This window comes from Ixodes scapularis, unplaced genomic scaffold (genome assembly GCF_016920785.2).
Source record: "Ixodes scapularis isolate PalLabHiFi unplaced genomic scaffold, ASM1692078v2 PGA_scaffold11__112_contigs__length_91849675, whole genome shotgun sequence".
Lineage (NCBI taxonomy): Eukaryota > Metazoa > Arthropoda > Arachnida > Ixodida > Ixodidae > Ixodes > Ixodes scapularis.
The window spans coordinates 20,649,187-20,664,983 of record NW_024609837.1 but is presented as its reverse complement, the minus strand read 5'-3'; the positions used below and the strand labels follow the sequence as shown (position 1 = coordinate 20,664,983).

The 15,797-nt window shown below is 42.4% G+C and overlaps 1 pseudogene; it reads right to left on the bottom strand.

Moving 5' to 3' along the window:
• Window positions 1-5,357: 5,357 nt before the first annotated feature.
• Window positions 5,358-15,797, bottom strand: part of LOC8027449 — a 35,740-nt pseudogene continuing 25,300 nt past the window's right edge.

The following is a 15,797-nucleotide window of genomic DNA, read 5'->3' as shown; positions in this document are numbered from 1 at the left end:
CACGATAAATTTGGCGATCTCTAAGATGTTTATCGTCCCTTGTCCAGAGTTTGTTTTATTCTTCATGTGTCATGTCGACTTTACCAGCGTGCTCTGCAGTTAATTTGGCACAACATTATCAATTATTTTCTGCGTCACACAAGTGTGCCTTGTACTGTCTGTTTTTCCTGATTTTTCCGCGCTGCCATTAGTGCAACCTGATAGATATATCCTGCCTAAGGGTTTATGGACTGTTTTGCTGATGCGGCGTTTAAGCAAACGAAATATTCGATACTACCACACAAACTGAGTATCCCGTCCAATGTATGCTTTTTTTTCGTACACCGAACGTGCGATTCACGTGGGGGTGTTCAAAAATGGCACTGCGATAGAGCCCGTTTTGTCACCTTTCTTTTAGTTCTGACTACTCGTCTGAAGTTGTACCCAGGCGAACGATATAAGCTGGAACTTCCAATTAGATTTTTTTAGGAGGCGTCTGCGGTCCCCACAACTTTCCATAATCTCTCAATTTTTATAGAGATTAAATAATAAAACGAAAAATTCGCGTTCTATCAAATGGTTTGAACCAAATCGGTTTTTTCAGAAACAAAAAAAGTAGAAAGGAATCTTGGAGCTCAAATAATCCGTGATTGTACAATACGCTATTTCAGATAAAAGGCATCTAGTGCTTCGCCACATATTCATGACAATAAGCACAGAGAGACAAGGAAAAAAAGAGCTACACAAGTAACAAAGCTGACGAAAAAACAACAAAAAAAGCATTAATGTTTCTGTGCCCGGACAAAGTGAGCGAGTCTGTCGGAAAGACTTCATCCATGTCGACGGCGCCACCGCCCACGCACTTGGGCAAAGGCGAACTCGGCTCCAACGACCTCGGCATTGCTACGACATAGCCTCCTGACGCCGGAGTACAAGGCGAACTCGACACCGTTGCATCCATTAAGACAAGACCGAAGGAAGCCGAAAAGAAATCTTGAACAGGGGCAACGCCGTCACCTGCGAGCCGATAAGGCGGAAATCAGCCGATCGTTATTCCTGATATCCGTGGTTTCCGAGCGAACACGCGAAGGCAATAAATGCAGAACACGAATATATTCTCGCCTTTATTTTTTTCTTTGACCCAATACTTTGTTTTTGCTAATCGGGTTTTCTGATGTTGTTTAGCCTGGGGTGCCTGGACATCAACACGTTATACTTAGTTTTGCTTTCGAGCTTCGTTATTTGTTTCTCACCGGCGCCTACGTTATGCCATGTTCTTTTTTCATGACGGGTAAACGTTTACACACATTTATCTGGCCAACTTTAATGCGACGCTACCGGAAACAAATGCTATCAAGAAAGTGGGACTCTGAAACATTACATTCATTAGTTTAAAAAAAACAAAAACAGTAGTCATTCGTATACAGTAGCAAACGTAACACATATTTCATGAGTGCCGCAAAGCAGTTAAGATTAATAAAGGCATTTATGGCATAAACTTCAGAGGCTGTAACCTCCTAAATATTGCTGTGGGCCGCACAGCTTCATCCGATACAATAGAGTAAACCTGAATCTTAACCTCGCAAATAATTGCATCCAGCACTCGCTTCAATGTACTGCCTTTCCGGCAGTCCACCATTTTCATGTCAAATAAAAAAAAAATGCGGATGATTTGTTTTTTCTTGTCACACGTGTATATTAGGTCAATTGATGTATTTTTCGTAATTTGTAAAGTTGGACTTCGTACAAGAGCACTACCGCGCAAGTTGAAAACGAAGTATTATCCAACCTAAACAATCCACTATAAAAAAAACTGCTACTCAGTTAAATAAAAATCAAATTGAAACGATATTAGACAGTTAAATTTTACTAGTTAAGTGTTAAAGGTATAAAATCCTTTCTCATCTGATCAAAAGGTCTAGCAGAATCATCGTGTACACTTACTTCGAGGATAACCTTAACGCAACGTCGCGGTCAATCGTCAGCCCAGAGAACACATAAAGGAACCCTTTACCGCAATTCGCAGATTCGTAGGTTGGGCCGCAGTCTTTAATATTGAAATAAGGGAAACGCCCAACGTTCTGCTATAAAGAAACGCCCCACCCGGAGAACTGTAGGGTCGACACAACTCACAGCTACACTACAAACGAAAACAAAGAAAAAAGGCCAAACCTGCCAGCTGGCAATAGCTACTGGCGAGCTTGAAAGAAACGATCAAAAGTTGGGTATAAATTTTTTTTGTCATCGAGTTTTGAACAATGTTGTGAACGGTATATGAACGGACAAGGCTGAAAGCCTTCACAATTGTGGAGTAGTTGCCTAAGACATGGTTGCGCACTTGAACGAATTGAGCTCTTTGTAAAGAGCGTAGTAAGCACGACAAGACTGACGGGCTTTACAATTGTAATGGAGCAAGCGAACTGGAAGGGGGGAAATTAACCCTAAAGAGAGTAGGATGTCGCATATCAATTTCTCTTTTGCAATTAACACGGGGAACAATGCCAGATGACAGTTCTCTTGTAAACTAATACTACACAACTGTTGAGGGCGATTTACATCAGTTCAAAATACAATTTGTAAAATACAATAGTGCATTTTAAACCGTGCTCTTGCTAAATGCTGCACTCAATAAGCCCAACATAAACTCTTCATAAGACTATTGTAGCAAGAATATGTCTGCTCTACTATTCTTGTGATATAAATATTATGAAATATATATGTGACGATAGGCAAATCACTTGTAATAAAAATAATTTTGATTAGAATTTTGAGCATGAGAGTAAACTTGATGCTGCGCTCCACTTGAGGTTATGATTCGCCGACCTTCGGATCCCTAAGGGCCATTAGCAAAGCTGCAAAGGTAGCGGTCGATGGGTGCTAACGCTCGCGATTGCTCGCTGCTAATACGGAAGCATTCGCGCAGCAGTCTCTCAGATTATTAATGAACACCCTGACGAGTTGCATTAACTTCCGGGTGAACCGGCGATCAATGGCTAGCCTGGAAAGGCTGGCCACATGCGCTTCTTTTATCCAGGATTGTCGCCAGATGCACACGATATAGTCTGTGTGTGTGTGCTTTTTTTTGTATGTAAGCAAGCGCATATCCGACGAGTTTGGCTTTGCTCAGTGCGTTATGTTACTGCACGGTGGTTGCGTGTAAAGGAGGCTGATTTAAGCAGTTTGTAGACATTGGGATAGTCGTAGTAACATAGATGTCCGGAAGACGCCACAACTTTGCGAAGATTATTACATTTGGATTATTGTAACCAATTGAGGCCAACGCAAATGGTACATTTTTTGTTATTTAATCAGTGTGTTATTTAAGACCGCGCACGAACAAACAGTGCCTCATTCGACAAAGTTTATGGGTATTAAAATGGTGGCGTGCGGGGATGTCAACCTTTGAGGGGCGGTTGCATAACGCATTTTTGCGTGCCAAAACCCGTAAGATGGATTTATAATTAGTTTATTTATTTTGTAACTTTTTCACTTTTGCGCATTAAATATGAATCAGACGGCATAAATAAGTGGTCACCGTTCGCTAATGTGTTTTCGTAAATTTTCCTTTCATGCGATTGCATTAATTCAGTTTATAAAATCCTGCTTCAAAATAAACCGTCTTGTAAGCATAAAAATTACTTCGCAAGAATCCACTTGAATAGCCATATAAAAGGAAAAGGAGTAATAACAGCGAAATAATTATACGCAAAACTTATTTCTCCAGACATCTTTGTAACATCACCAAGTGAATATAGCTTTATTCCGTACATTATTCGGCTCTAGAATAAATTTATTTCATTCTCAACTTGATTAGAAGGTAAAAAAACATTGTATTTATGCACTTTCCTCTCCAGAATAACGTTGACATTTGAAAGATATAGTATATGCAAATACACAAGATATAAACGTACAATATTACAAAAATAAAGAAACAAGCACCACGAAGCTTGAGACGCCGAAGCCCTCGCGGTACATCGAGGTCATTGTAACACATTCTCCTGCCTTCTAAATTATGCATCGGTCTTTCTTTCTTTGACGGCCTCCCATGCACCAAGTACCTCGTCTCTGCCGGAAGTCTTCGATAATAAAGATACTACTTCGGAAGTGGTTTCCACCGCTGATGTCGTTAAGACGGCTCGAACCTACAAGATAAATTTTAATCTCGCAGTCCGGTGGTCTCGCGTCTTTTTGTGTTCTTTTTTTTTTCGGGCCATCTTTGATTTTTTTTAATGGTACTAAACATTCGCGCGTTTTTTTTATATATAAATAGAGTCTCGCAGGATAAAAGAACGAAGGCAACGACGGAATGTTCCGAGTAATTTTCGAGGGAGAGAAACACTTTGCGTTTTTGCCAGGGAAAGCTTCAATCAGCACAATCTGATTAAAAAACTGAAAGTTTCAAAATGTGCTGCGCAGAAAACCTTTTCTAAAAGGCAACAAATATTCGCGAGTGCGGGAAAGTCTTTCTAACAGTTCATTAAAAGTTTCATTTGTTTTAATGAACATAAACGTTTAGGGGCTGTTGACCGAACATGCATATATTGTCTAAACATTTTTTGCAGAGGATGCTATTAGGACTCGGCTATTTCAGCCGCCTTATGATAAGGACTGAGGCGGTGGGAGTTTCTGCACTTGCTTTTAGAGTGAAACAACCTCTCATCGAGATTTTTATCAACTCAATTAGTGGGCACAAAAAGTGGGCTATTTAACAGAATTCTTACCGCACAAATGACTTGCTTGGTGTGGAATGCTTCGTGTTAATATTGTATTCAGCTTACCGAAATAGTGTGCACTAAGTGCTGTCAGCGAAAAAAAAAACGTATATCTTATCTTGGCAAATATGTCCGCCGCTTAATTGTTTATCCCCAAAATATATTAGAAGTAGGTTGTCAATTTACACAATCCATTGATAAGTCTATAAAGCACTGTACTTAAAGGCAACTAAAAAGTCAATATATACCAGTGATTAATAATTTCGAAAGAGCAAGTAATAACTCAGCAGTAACAAAATACCAATTCTTACAGCAGAAATACCCAATATACCTTGAAAATTGTATTCCAGTAGATTGGTCAGGTAAAAATAGGGCAACCGGCTTCAAGATGATGGCCACATACTGGGAACTGATTGATTAGGAAAGTTTTGTTTCCCACCGTCATCTAACTTGTCAGAAGCCTGAGCTTGGCGACCGGATCTAGCAGGAGACACCAACACCAGGACTCGTCAACATTACCATGGAATGTGCCATTTTGTATGTCACAAGACGTATTTACAGGTTCCAAAAAAGTTCACAACTCGCCCACGATTGAAGTAGTCCTCGCGCGTCGCTTATATCAACCAATCATTCCTACACACAATCGAGCAACAGCAAAGCGCCACCGATGTCCTTCTGGTGACTTTATTGGTGCGCCTTTGAGGTCCGTTCTTCCTTCCAATGCGTCAGTGTAGAGGGCGGCCTTGGGGCACAAGCCGAGGTTGAACCACGGTTTCAGCGGCGTTCGCAGCGTCCCCGGAACCACGCTCATACGCAACGTGATGGCCAAGCTTCAGGACTCAGTGCGTGTTCAAGACGCCACTTGGATGCACTGTGAGATCTGAAACGTAATAAAACAAGCATATGCTGTAATAAACACGAAGAGGGCCTCGGAGCCACCTTATTTAAAAATTTAAAAATGCAATGCGCGACATCAGGATACTTTACATTTAAGAGTGTGCAAATATAGAAGCTCTAAGATTTGCTAGATTTCAGAGTAGGAGCACTTCTATGTCTTAAGTTGTGTTTCTAGCGAAGATGCGACTTAGGGCATCGATTGCCAAATGGTTGGAAAGATATCTTGTGCAAAATTCTAGCCACGACGAGTACTGGACCCAATACCGCCACTAACACATGTTGTCAAGACAAATATAGGCCCGACCTGTCACCACTATTTTTGTTTCAACTTGTTGCATGAAACAGGTTCAAAGAGACTACGGAGAATATTTGAACATGCTGTAAATTTGATCACATGTCCACATAATCAATCTCTAGTCGATACTATCTGAACTTAAATAATTATGGGAAATGTTTTCTGACAAGCGCATGAAATCACCCCCTGATGGCGTACGATAGTGTCATTTTCGAAACACTCTGTTTAACAATTAACGGAATATGTTTTTTTTTTTATGTCAGATAGTACCAGCCTTGCAACGCTTTTTGGATACCACAAACTTAAAAATAACTGGAAAATGACACACTAATATTTCTAGCAGATGCAATAGTTTAATAGAAGTCAGTCGGGTACAACAAAAATGGCCACTGCAATATTTATTTGCACCTTTGATTTGGAATTCGTAGGTTTCATTGCTGACCCTGAGCGAAAATGCGGGTAAAATCAATATTTTTCCCCACCTGGGAGTGTGGATCACTTCTTAAGCCGAAATTTCTCCGAAAAAAGACTGACAAAAAGAGTGTTAGATTAAACTGCCCGCCCTTCCACTGATGAGCAAGGCATGGCGGAAACTTTTACGATGATATTATATATTACACAAAGATATTAATAGAAACCGCCAAGTTTAGAGATCACCAAGCTACGAAATTTTTTCGCTCTAGAAGTACGTAGTTCATAAGTTTGAAAATAAGAAACAAGTGCGCCTGGTTAAACCAATTGTGTGACGCAACCGAACATGACCCATCATCATTAGGCATACAAGCATTGATGTCGAGCGGACATATAATTACACGTAATGTAAGAACATATGTCCAGCTGTAATGGAGAACCCTCCATTTTAGTGGCCCCCAATCCCATCGATTAGGGAGTGTCACGAGGAAACCTCAATTGCGTTTCGAACTTCCCCATTCCACGCCAAACTCGAACTCTTCTTTCTGATGCAACGCTGCCCAAACGACTGCGCCATTTTTTCCCCACCACTCCTCGTATTAGAGGTGAACAGTCTGTAACAGACAGGGAATGAGATACAAAAATGAAAGTCCGCGTGTGACTTCATTGACACTCGCATCTGAGGCGGCGCGCCACATTTAAGACTTCACACCACAAATCTGTCACTTTAATAACTGCGCTTAAAGCTCTAGAACGGGAACCCCCATTAACTCGAAACTGCGAAGAAACCTTTTTTGCCTAATATCAGCATGTTGTTTACCGTGCTTCAAAAAAGCATTGAAAGCATTTTGGGATGTGCTTATGTGGTACGTCAACTTGTTGTTCGACGTAGCACTTTATGAATTCTGCGCGTAAAGCGGCAACGAAGACGTTGCACTAAATGTAACCCGGATTTCATTCAGTTGTCCACCATTCGAGGGTCGACGCGCGCAGAAATGAACATTTTATTAATTTCTCGCTCAAACAAAAATTGGCACCTGCTTACATCTGCTATTTAAAGAACACGATTTAAAAACCTAGTCGAGCCGCAGCTATGATGTCGTAAGGACGCAGAAAAATTACCATCCGGCAATTGGTCGGATGGTAATAGCCACCATAAGCCACAATAAACTTTGACTTAAAATTAAAAACAATATATAGATATATACAACTGCTGCTTCGATATACTTCTTTCTGTCGTTTATAAAAACTTGCAGCGTAGCCTTCAGACTGCCTTTAAGCTATATCCGGTTCCCAAATGTCGTAAGCCTGTTCCAAAGACCACGCTCGGTATCTCAATCTACGCGTCAGTTTCCTATTTCCAATCTGAGGCAGCGATCTAGACAGCAGGACTTAGCGGTACCCCCCCCCCCCCCCCCCTCCCCCCGAAAAAAAAAATGGCACACAGCTGACTCTTGATAAGGATCAGAACTCCGCGACCCTAAGATATCAAGTGTTGTCTTTCGAATTGGTCAAGGCGTCTCTGCGGGTCCTGTCCTTGCAATCGCAGTTTCCCTTTTTTTTTTTTTTTTTTCGTTTGGTGGGGCGTCGATTTTACATGTAGTTTCTAACGACCTTTCCTCGCCTTTCGGCTTTTGTCTTCTTTAGTCGATCGTTTAGAAGCACATGAATAAACGAGAACATATTTCCGAAAAGGAAGAAAGGAAGGAAAGTGAAGTCTCGCGGAATCCCGTTTCTGCTTTATCTCACGTGCGACCCATCGCACGAAAGCCTGTTTTGCTTCTCCGGATATGCGTAAGGGCTTTTCGGTCTGCTGAGTACTTTTTGTTTCTCGATTCAGATTTTTGGGGGCTCTTAAGTAAGAGAAAAAAATTGCGGTCGAAGAGCTTCGGCAACGTTAGCGAAAATTTCACAAAAGTTCTTCATTACTTTTTTTGTTGTTGCAATTTTACTTGTTTTTTTTTTTTTTTTTTTGCGGGATACACAGGCGGGTGTAGGCCCGTTTGTCATGTGCGCATTCGTCATAGGCCAACTGGTAATAGGCCCGTTCGTCACCGCGGAACATTCGTCATAGGGGAATTTGTCCCTAGGAACGTTTGTCACTGTGCGAACCGGATATTTGAATTTGCCCAACATATATTCACCTGGCTGAGCATGCAATAAAGATTAGTACGGTATATTTAATTTTACTAAAGAGAGGGAACATCAAAACAAGTCATCGTTGTACTTAGAAAACAACAGAATTATTGAGCGAAATAAAAAAAAAATTAAAAAGCAATATTCTGAGCTACCACCCTCAGGGTTTCTAGACGATTGCGACCATTGTAGCGGCTCACAATGATCTGAAGACGCCGGTTGCTGTCGTCGTGCTTCTTGGACACTCTCGAAGATGTCGTGCCGCCCGCTACTTGAGCCAGCTTCATCTCTGTTAAGGATAACAAGAAAAAAGAACACACACACTCGTGGAGAAAGTTTTTTGATTGGGCACCGTACTGAAATTTTGAGCCACAAATGCAAAAATGTACTACAGAAAACGTCCGAGTTCTCAGAGGATTAGGTCAGTTCTAACGTGCAGTCCCCGGAGCCGCGCTTCGATGCTGCTGTTCGTCCTTGTTGGCCGTTCTGCTAGTGTTGATTCTCTGACTGACCAAACCAGAGGAGGGGAGGTGGCCAACGACCAGACATGTACAAATTACTCAAAAAAGGTAGTTAAGTTAAGTTACTGAGTATCGACGCCAAAAGTAATTGGAGTAGAGTAGAAATTACGCATTTGTAATAGTAATTGAGTAAACTACTAACTACTGTAAAAAAGTAGCGAGTTACTTTGAAGTTACTTTCGAAGTTACTTTTTTATATTTTGGTGGTAGCAAAATGAACAGCAGTTTTGATCAATGAAAAACCCCGCGAGCCTAAAATAAATGCAGTCTATTTATGGCTTGCGTTTGCGCCAAAATAGTTTATTCGCTCGCAGAAGCAATTGACTTTCAAAGTCCTTGATAGGAGAGTTTTCCCCTTTTCCTTTTAAAGACGTCCCCAGCCAAGCTAAATAGACGTTCCACCGACGGGCTGGATGGAACGGCAGCGTTGAATTTGAGAAACAGGCTGTGCAGGGTCAGGTAAGCGAGTGTCGGCATCTTAGGTGTCCATGACGAAACATGTGAGGTTTGCCTCGGGTAGAGGGTATTTTATAACAAACTTTCCTTTTTTTTTTTTTCTTCGTCAGGTTGAGATTGTTATGACTGGCCTCTCCTTATTCCGACGTCGTTCTGAGAGTACGCTGAGCGAGTGCTCCAGACCGTCAAGGGTTCAAGTCTCGAGCCACGACGATTAGATCATCCGGACGACTGCGCGTCCCGTTGTAGAGCTAGTGCTACGCTACTGAAGAAAAAAATTGTTTTGGTTTAACAGAAGATGGAACCGAGTATACTTCGCCGCTGACGCCGGGTCCAACAAAAGGATCTCCCAAGGGTAACTCGCAATCCTCGCCGGCGACTACAATATTTTGACGCGCCTGACAAGTAAATCGTTTTTAACAAAGAGGAGATATCCCAGGCATGGATGATCGGAAGGACGCGAAGGATTACGTGAACAAGCATCGTCCCTCGTATACAGTTGCAGCTGGAAGCGGGAACGTGCTCCCAAGAACGGATTATCCGTGCCAGGGTTTGTGCGCGGGGAGTACTGCTTTGCAAAGGCGTATGCGCTGACGACAAGGCGACCATGGGAACAGGCGCCCAGCTGCGAGGTCACTCCAGTGACGCCTCCCGTGGAACCTACCGCTTGAGTCAGAACTCACTAAAGACAGACAACACGAAAACAACAACAACTCTCTGACCGCTCGTTCACACTGGAAGCGGATCCGCGTTCGCGAAGCGGTTGCGAACGCGGTTGTATAAAGATCCAGTACAATTGCACGCGCCCTCGATGACATCAAGTGGGCGTGCAATTGTACTGGATCCTTATACAACCGCGTTCGCAACCGCTTTGCGAACGCGGATCCGCTTCCAGTGTGAATGAGCGGTGAGTGTCCCCGTCTTTCACGGTTGCAGCTGGAAACGCGGCGCCTTCGTGCATTACCGGATTAGGTCAATACCCGACCAAGGCTTGTTAAGCATCTCTTCCTGTGTTCGTGCGTGCCGGTGTTATGTTTTGGCTGCTCGTCGCCACCTTGGCCCAAGGACGCCTTCCTGAACAAGGGGCCCCCTTGTTCGGGAATGCCACTTCATCTGCCGGCGTCTTATTCATTTCTACGCTCAAACTTTTGTGATGGGCAAAATTAGCACTAAATAATTTCGAAAGTAGTTGGTAATTTGAGTAGACGTTACCTGAAAAAAGTAGTTAAATTAAACTACTAATTACCCAAATCAACTTGTAATTGAAAGTTACCAAGTTACTCGAAAAAGTAGTTAAACTACAGTAGTTTGAGTAGAGTAGTTGAACTACGTCCAAGTCTGCCAACGACAAGCCGTTTCGACGGGGTCTCCCGATATACACGTCCTCGAAGTAGTCCGCCACTAATGAGGCATCGGTTCGGAAAACCTCGAGAAGTACATTGAAGGCCTCGGGAATGTCGGCGATTGGCAAGAAGGCCAATGCTGGATGCATTCCCATTTGAAAATCAACAAGAAATAAAGTAAGCTTACCTGAAGACAAAAATAAGACATATAAATAGAATGCCGCCTACCAGAACAGCAAACTCGTCATCTGAATTGTAGCGACTCTGGTGACCACTGGAGCACACCTTCCTAGACACCGACCGGGATAAGTGAAAAAAGACTCCATGTATCGTTGATGGCCGCTATCTTGAAGCCCGTGTAAGCCACCTCAAGGCAGTTGCCCCCCCATGTGACTCAGAACGACGTCGAAAAGCTTAATACGAGCGAACATATTTTGAAGTGTTTGAACACATATCCAATAATAGGACCACCGAGCGTATCGTTTTATACGTTTATCAGAGCTCTTGAATGCTCACCTTTTGTAGGTAGCTTCAGATTTGTTGGGCAGCAAGCCGTAAACCATTGGCTTTACCACGCCGTTGACTGTGGCATGCTCCGTGTACATTTAGTAGAACTGTGCCGGGGTCACTTTAAAGGTCCCGTCCGCGAACCACGTAGTCGCCTGAGCCAGACAGCTCAAGTTGCGCTCGGTAGCAAAGATCAGCATTCTTTCGCCGTCGCCCTCTCCGCTATCATGGAAGAGAAAGGAGTCTCCTTTGGCTGTGGTCTGCATGCAGGTAAAACAGTCATTATTATCATAATATGTCGCGCACTGTGATTTTGCACTGCAATACACTTTACTTTAAACTCTGTGGGCATTCGATCGTATGTCGGCTCTGCAAGATGATACGCTGTACTCGAAATTCACCCGCTGCCTCTGCTTGCGGATGGTGCGCCGAAGTGTTGGCGGTGCGGGAATCTGCAAAGCAGTGTGGTCACTGACACAGGCAACCGCAGCCAGAAGAATTTGGTGTGGTGCTAGACGGCCTTCCACTAAAATAAAGGACATTAGTGACCTTGTTTTGGGAATATAAGAGCAGGAACAGATTTTGGTACATACCAGCTTTTTCCTCCATCTGATGACGAACCCAAGCACGTTTATCTTGGTGTTGTCAAATGCATGCGTATGGTGTCCTGAACAAGAGATTACACGAGTCTTGGCGTGATCGGAGGCTATTTTAGTTTTACAAACTCCTCTTCGCCGGCAGGCCCAATAGAACGTAGTTTCGTAAACCTTAATGCAAGTGTAGGAATGTCTTTCGTGAAGAAGCATATCGCCACCTCTCTTAGTAAGTAACTACCTCCATTTAGAAATCGAGAGTGATATTTTTATAATCAGAGGGCAACCGGCATAATAAGCCCTAAAACGGGGCATAAAAAAAAAAGAATCGTGTTTGGTGGGCTTTTTTCTATTGTGAACTTTATGTTCTCGAAGTTCTTTTGTAAGAAAGTTGACCCCAATAAGACAACATGCAGGCTAAAGGCTGCAGGCTGCCTTAACTTGGGGTCATTGGGACATGCTTTTGTTTGCCCGTAGTAAACCTCACTGGCCTTGCATGGATTTAATAAAGTGGCCCCCTTTCGTAACTTTCCTAAGAAAACAACATAGAAAAACAAAAAAAAAACGTTTAACAATCTTGAAGTCATTGTGTGACGAACTGCCAGCGTGACGAATCACCCTATGACCAATGTTCCGCTGTGACGAACGGGCCTGTTACCAGTTGCCCTATGACGAATCGACATGTGACGAATGGGCCGTATCCCACACAGGCAGGGGTATGAAAAATAGTGCGTCAAAAATTCACGTCGCTGGTAAAGCTTGTGGCCCTTTAAATGTCGTTCCTTCTAATGATAGATGCGGACTGTCATCGAAAGGAGGTCGGCATGCCTGGTATAAAGCACAGCTAGAAACTGTCGTCATTATTTCTTTTTGGCGTGTGTGGGGGTCGGCCTTTCATTAGTTTTGTTTTAATTGCAGTAAATGTGTTCCAACAAATACACGAATTTTTCATGGATCCTGTACTGAAGTAGTGCCAGACATTAGGGCAGACAGGCTACCATAATTGTTTACTTTGGTAAACCCATATGAAGGTAGGAACTCGCAACACACAAAGTCGTCATTTTGGACGCACTGTGCACGCATGTCTTTTTTGCTGTGTCCACGTCATATCGTTCAATGATGGTTCTAGCATCATTTTGTTTTATATTCATATGAAACATATTGTGAAAAAAATGTTCTTGGTATTTAAGCTATAATTGAACGTTGTAGCTAATGTCCTTCCGGAGACATACAATTTGAAATTTGGAGGCCTGGAGAATGCCAGGCATTTTCTATGGTCATTTGTTCAGCCGCCAAAATCAGACCTAAGCCTGGGCGTATTAATAATCTGTTCTACTTATTTTACAAAAGGTTTACGACATCAACAAAAATATTAAAAAGTTACAATTATGTATGTATATATATATATATATATATTTTTTTTTTTTTTTCAAAAGTTACGAACCCCTAAAGTATTCACGTTTGTAAGACATGTTCACAAATCGTTTACCAACACACCATACATTATATAAAATGGCACGACATGTATCGAAATGAGGATATCTAAATAAATTTTTCAAATATATAAAAAAACGGATTCCTTAGCCATTACTGTAGTTGCGTTCATAATGCAGAAACTCAACTGATTTCACTAAATGTGGCAAACAAGCCCGTCGCCAATAATAGAAAAATATGTATTATGATCATTTTAGCTTTTTCAATTGTAAGCAGTGTTTTGAACTAACTCTTGATGACAAATATTGAGTAACATATGACTTGAAAAAACGAATAACAAATAACCTTCAGTTAAATTGAGCTATTTAGCACGACGTCGGCTCCAAATAGAAATTTTCTAGAACCGACTAAGGCAAAACTGCGGTGCTATTCTATCGCAAGGTGTAGAACGTCGTGCTGCCCTTGGCTTAGTTTTATATTGCTGTCTCCTTACGCCGTCCTTTAAAACTCCCCACCCACCCACCCACCCGCTTTTAGAACGCGTGCAAAATGAGTTCTTTCACATCTCCGTAGAATGCTGCGCGTGCCTTATATATTTATATCGTGGGTGATTTTTAGAGGTTTCGATGGTGCCCACCATGTTTATAGCAGAACCGATGCCTTAAAGCTATTAATTGCTAAGTTAATTTGTACACGCAATTACTCACAGATTATATCAAACACTGCTCTCGTTTCCAAACGGGCCCTTTGTCAGGGAACAATACTACATCAACATGTATATGTGATACGAACTTTTACCGGGTATGATTTGACCCGCGTTTCTTGAAACACCCTGTATACGTATAGGTATATAGCTGAATGCTTCTCCTAAGGACATATATTTCGTATAATATGTATTGTACAGGAGATTATGGCATATGACCCAAACAATCATTGTATGAACTGACAGAGAAACACCCAACAAACAAAAACCCCTGCAGTTATAACTTCTACCTGTATTTCCCTGTACGGCGCGCATCAGTACTAAGAAATAGTGACTCGGTTTGTTTTCACAGAATATATTGAACATCAACGTACCAACTTTCCAGAAACTACTGCCCTAACCTGGTTTTCATGGAGACAGACCTTACACGTGTGAGGCTTTTGAGTTTCATGATAATGGGATGCGCGCACAATTCTAAACTATCGTCCACAGTGGCACGCACAATGAAGCACAAATATAAACCTAAGATAGCAACAACTTGACTTTCTACAGCCTATATGGTTAAAATCGCGCACAAAGAGACGAGGAAAACGAGGAAGGAACACAGAACACAGACAGGCGCGCACTCACAACTCTAGTATATTAAGTGAAGAAGAGAAAGATGAAGCACTATTTTTTACAGGGGACAACGTCACCAGGGGGAAACAGATCATCCGCAGTCAAATGATCGCAAGAAGGCAACTTCTTTTTCGCTCAAAGCAACCGACGGCTGGCTAACGCAGCGATCGCTCAGGCTCAAGATGGTGAACGCCTCGAGCACCTCGCGCGTTTGTATTTCTTTAAAGCGGCCAATGATTAAGGTTCATTCTAAAGATGGAGTGCACACACAGGTTTTACAGTGCACCGAAAGGTGACCTCCTACATTAGATGTTAAAGAAATTTTATGCTCTTGTAGCCGGTCATTCAGACACCGTCCCGTCTGTCCAACATAGCATCTTCCACATGAAAGAGGAATGCTATAAACAACGCCCGATGAACAGGGAACAAATGGCCGCACATGTTTTTTGTGGCACGTGTTTTTGGATAATTTTTCCGCCTTTTCCCGAACCTTAGAACAAATTTGTCGCATTTTCTTAGGGGCTGATAGTACAACGGGCACACCATACCTGCTGGCCACTTGTTTTATGTTATGCGAAGTTTTGTGCAGGTATGTAATAACCACCACCCGTTTTTCTTCTACGGGGCGCCTAGTTTTTTCACCCCCTTTTACATTCTTTACCAGCGCTTCTATCACTTCGATTAAGACCTGATTCGGGAACCCTGAAGATTTTAGTCTATCGATCTGGCCCAAGAAACTCCGATGAATGGCATGGAAACATGACTTTTTTAGGGCTGAGGTGAGGCAAGAGATAGCAATGCCTCTCTTCACCACCTTGGAGTGCGAGGATGTGTAGTGAACAATACCTTTTTTGGAACGTGGTGAGAATGCCCAGCACAAGTGATCGGCGTGCAATGAGAGGAAAAGGTCTAAGAACTGCAACGCCCCTTCGTTAGGTTTTTCAAAAGTAAAGGTGAGCCCAAAACCGCACGTATGAAAAATGTCCATAATCGTAGTAACTAAATCTTGATCCGCAGTCTTTTTGTGCAATAAAAGAAAATCATGTACATATCTGAACACGTTGGTGACAGGCGTGGACTTAATAGCTAAAGCAATGGCACGGTCGATTCTCGCAAGAAAAATATCGCTTAAGACTGGCGCGACACAAGACTCAATACACACCCCCGATTTTTGTAAAAATACCCCGTTTTG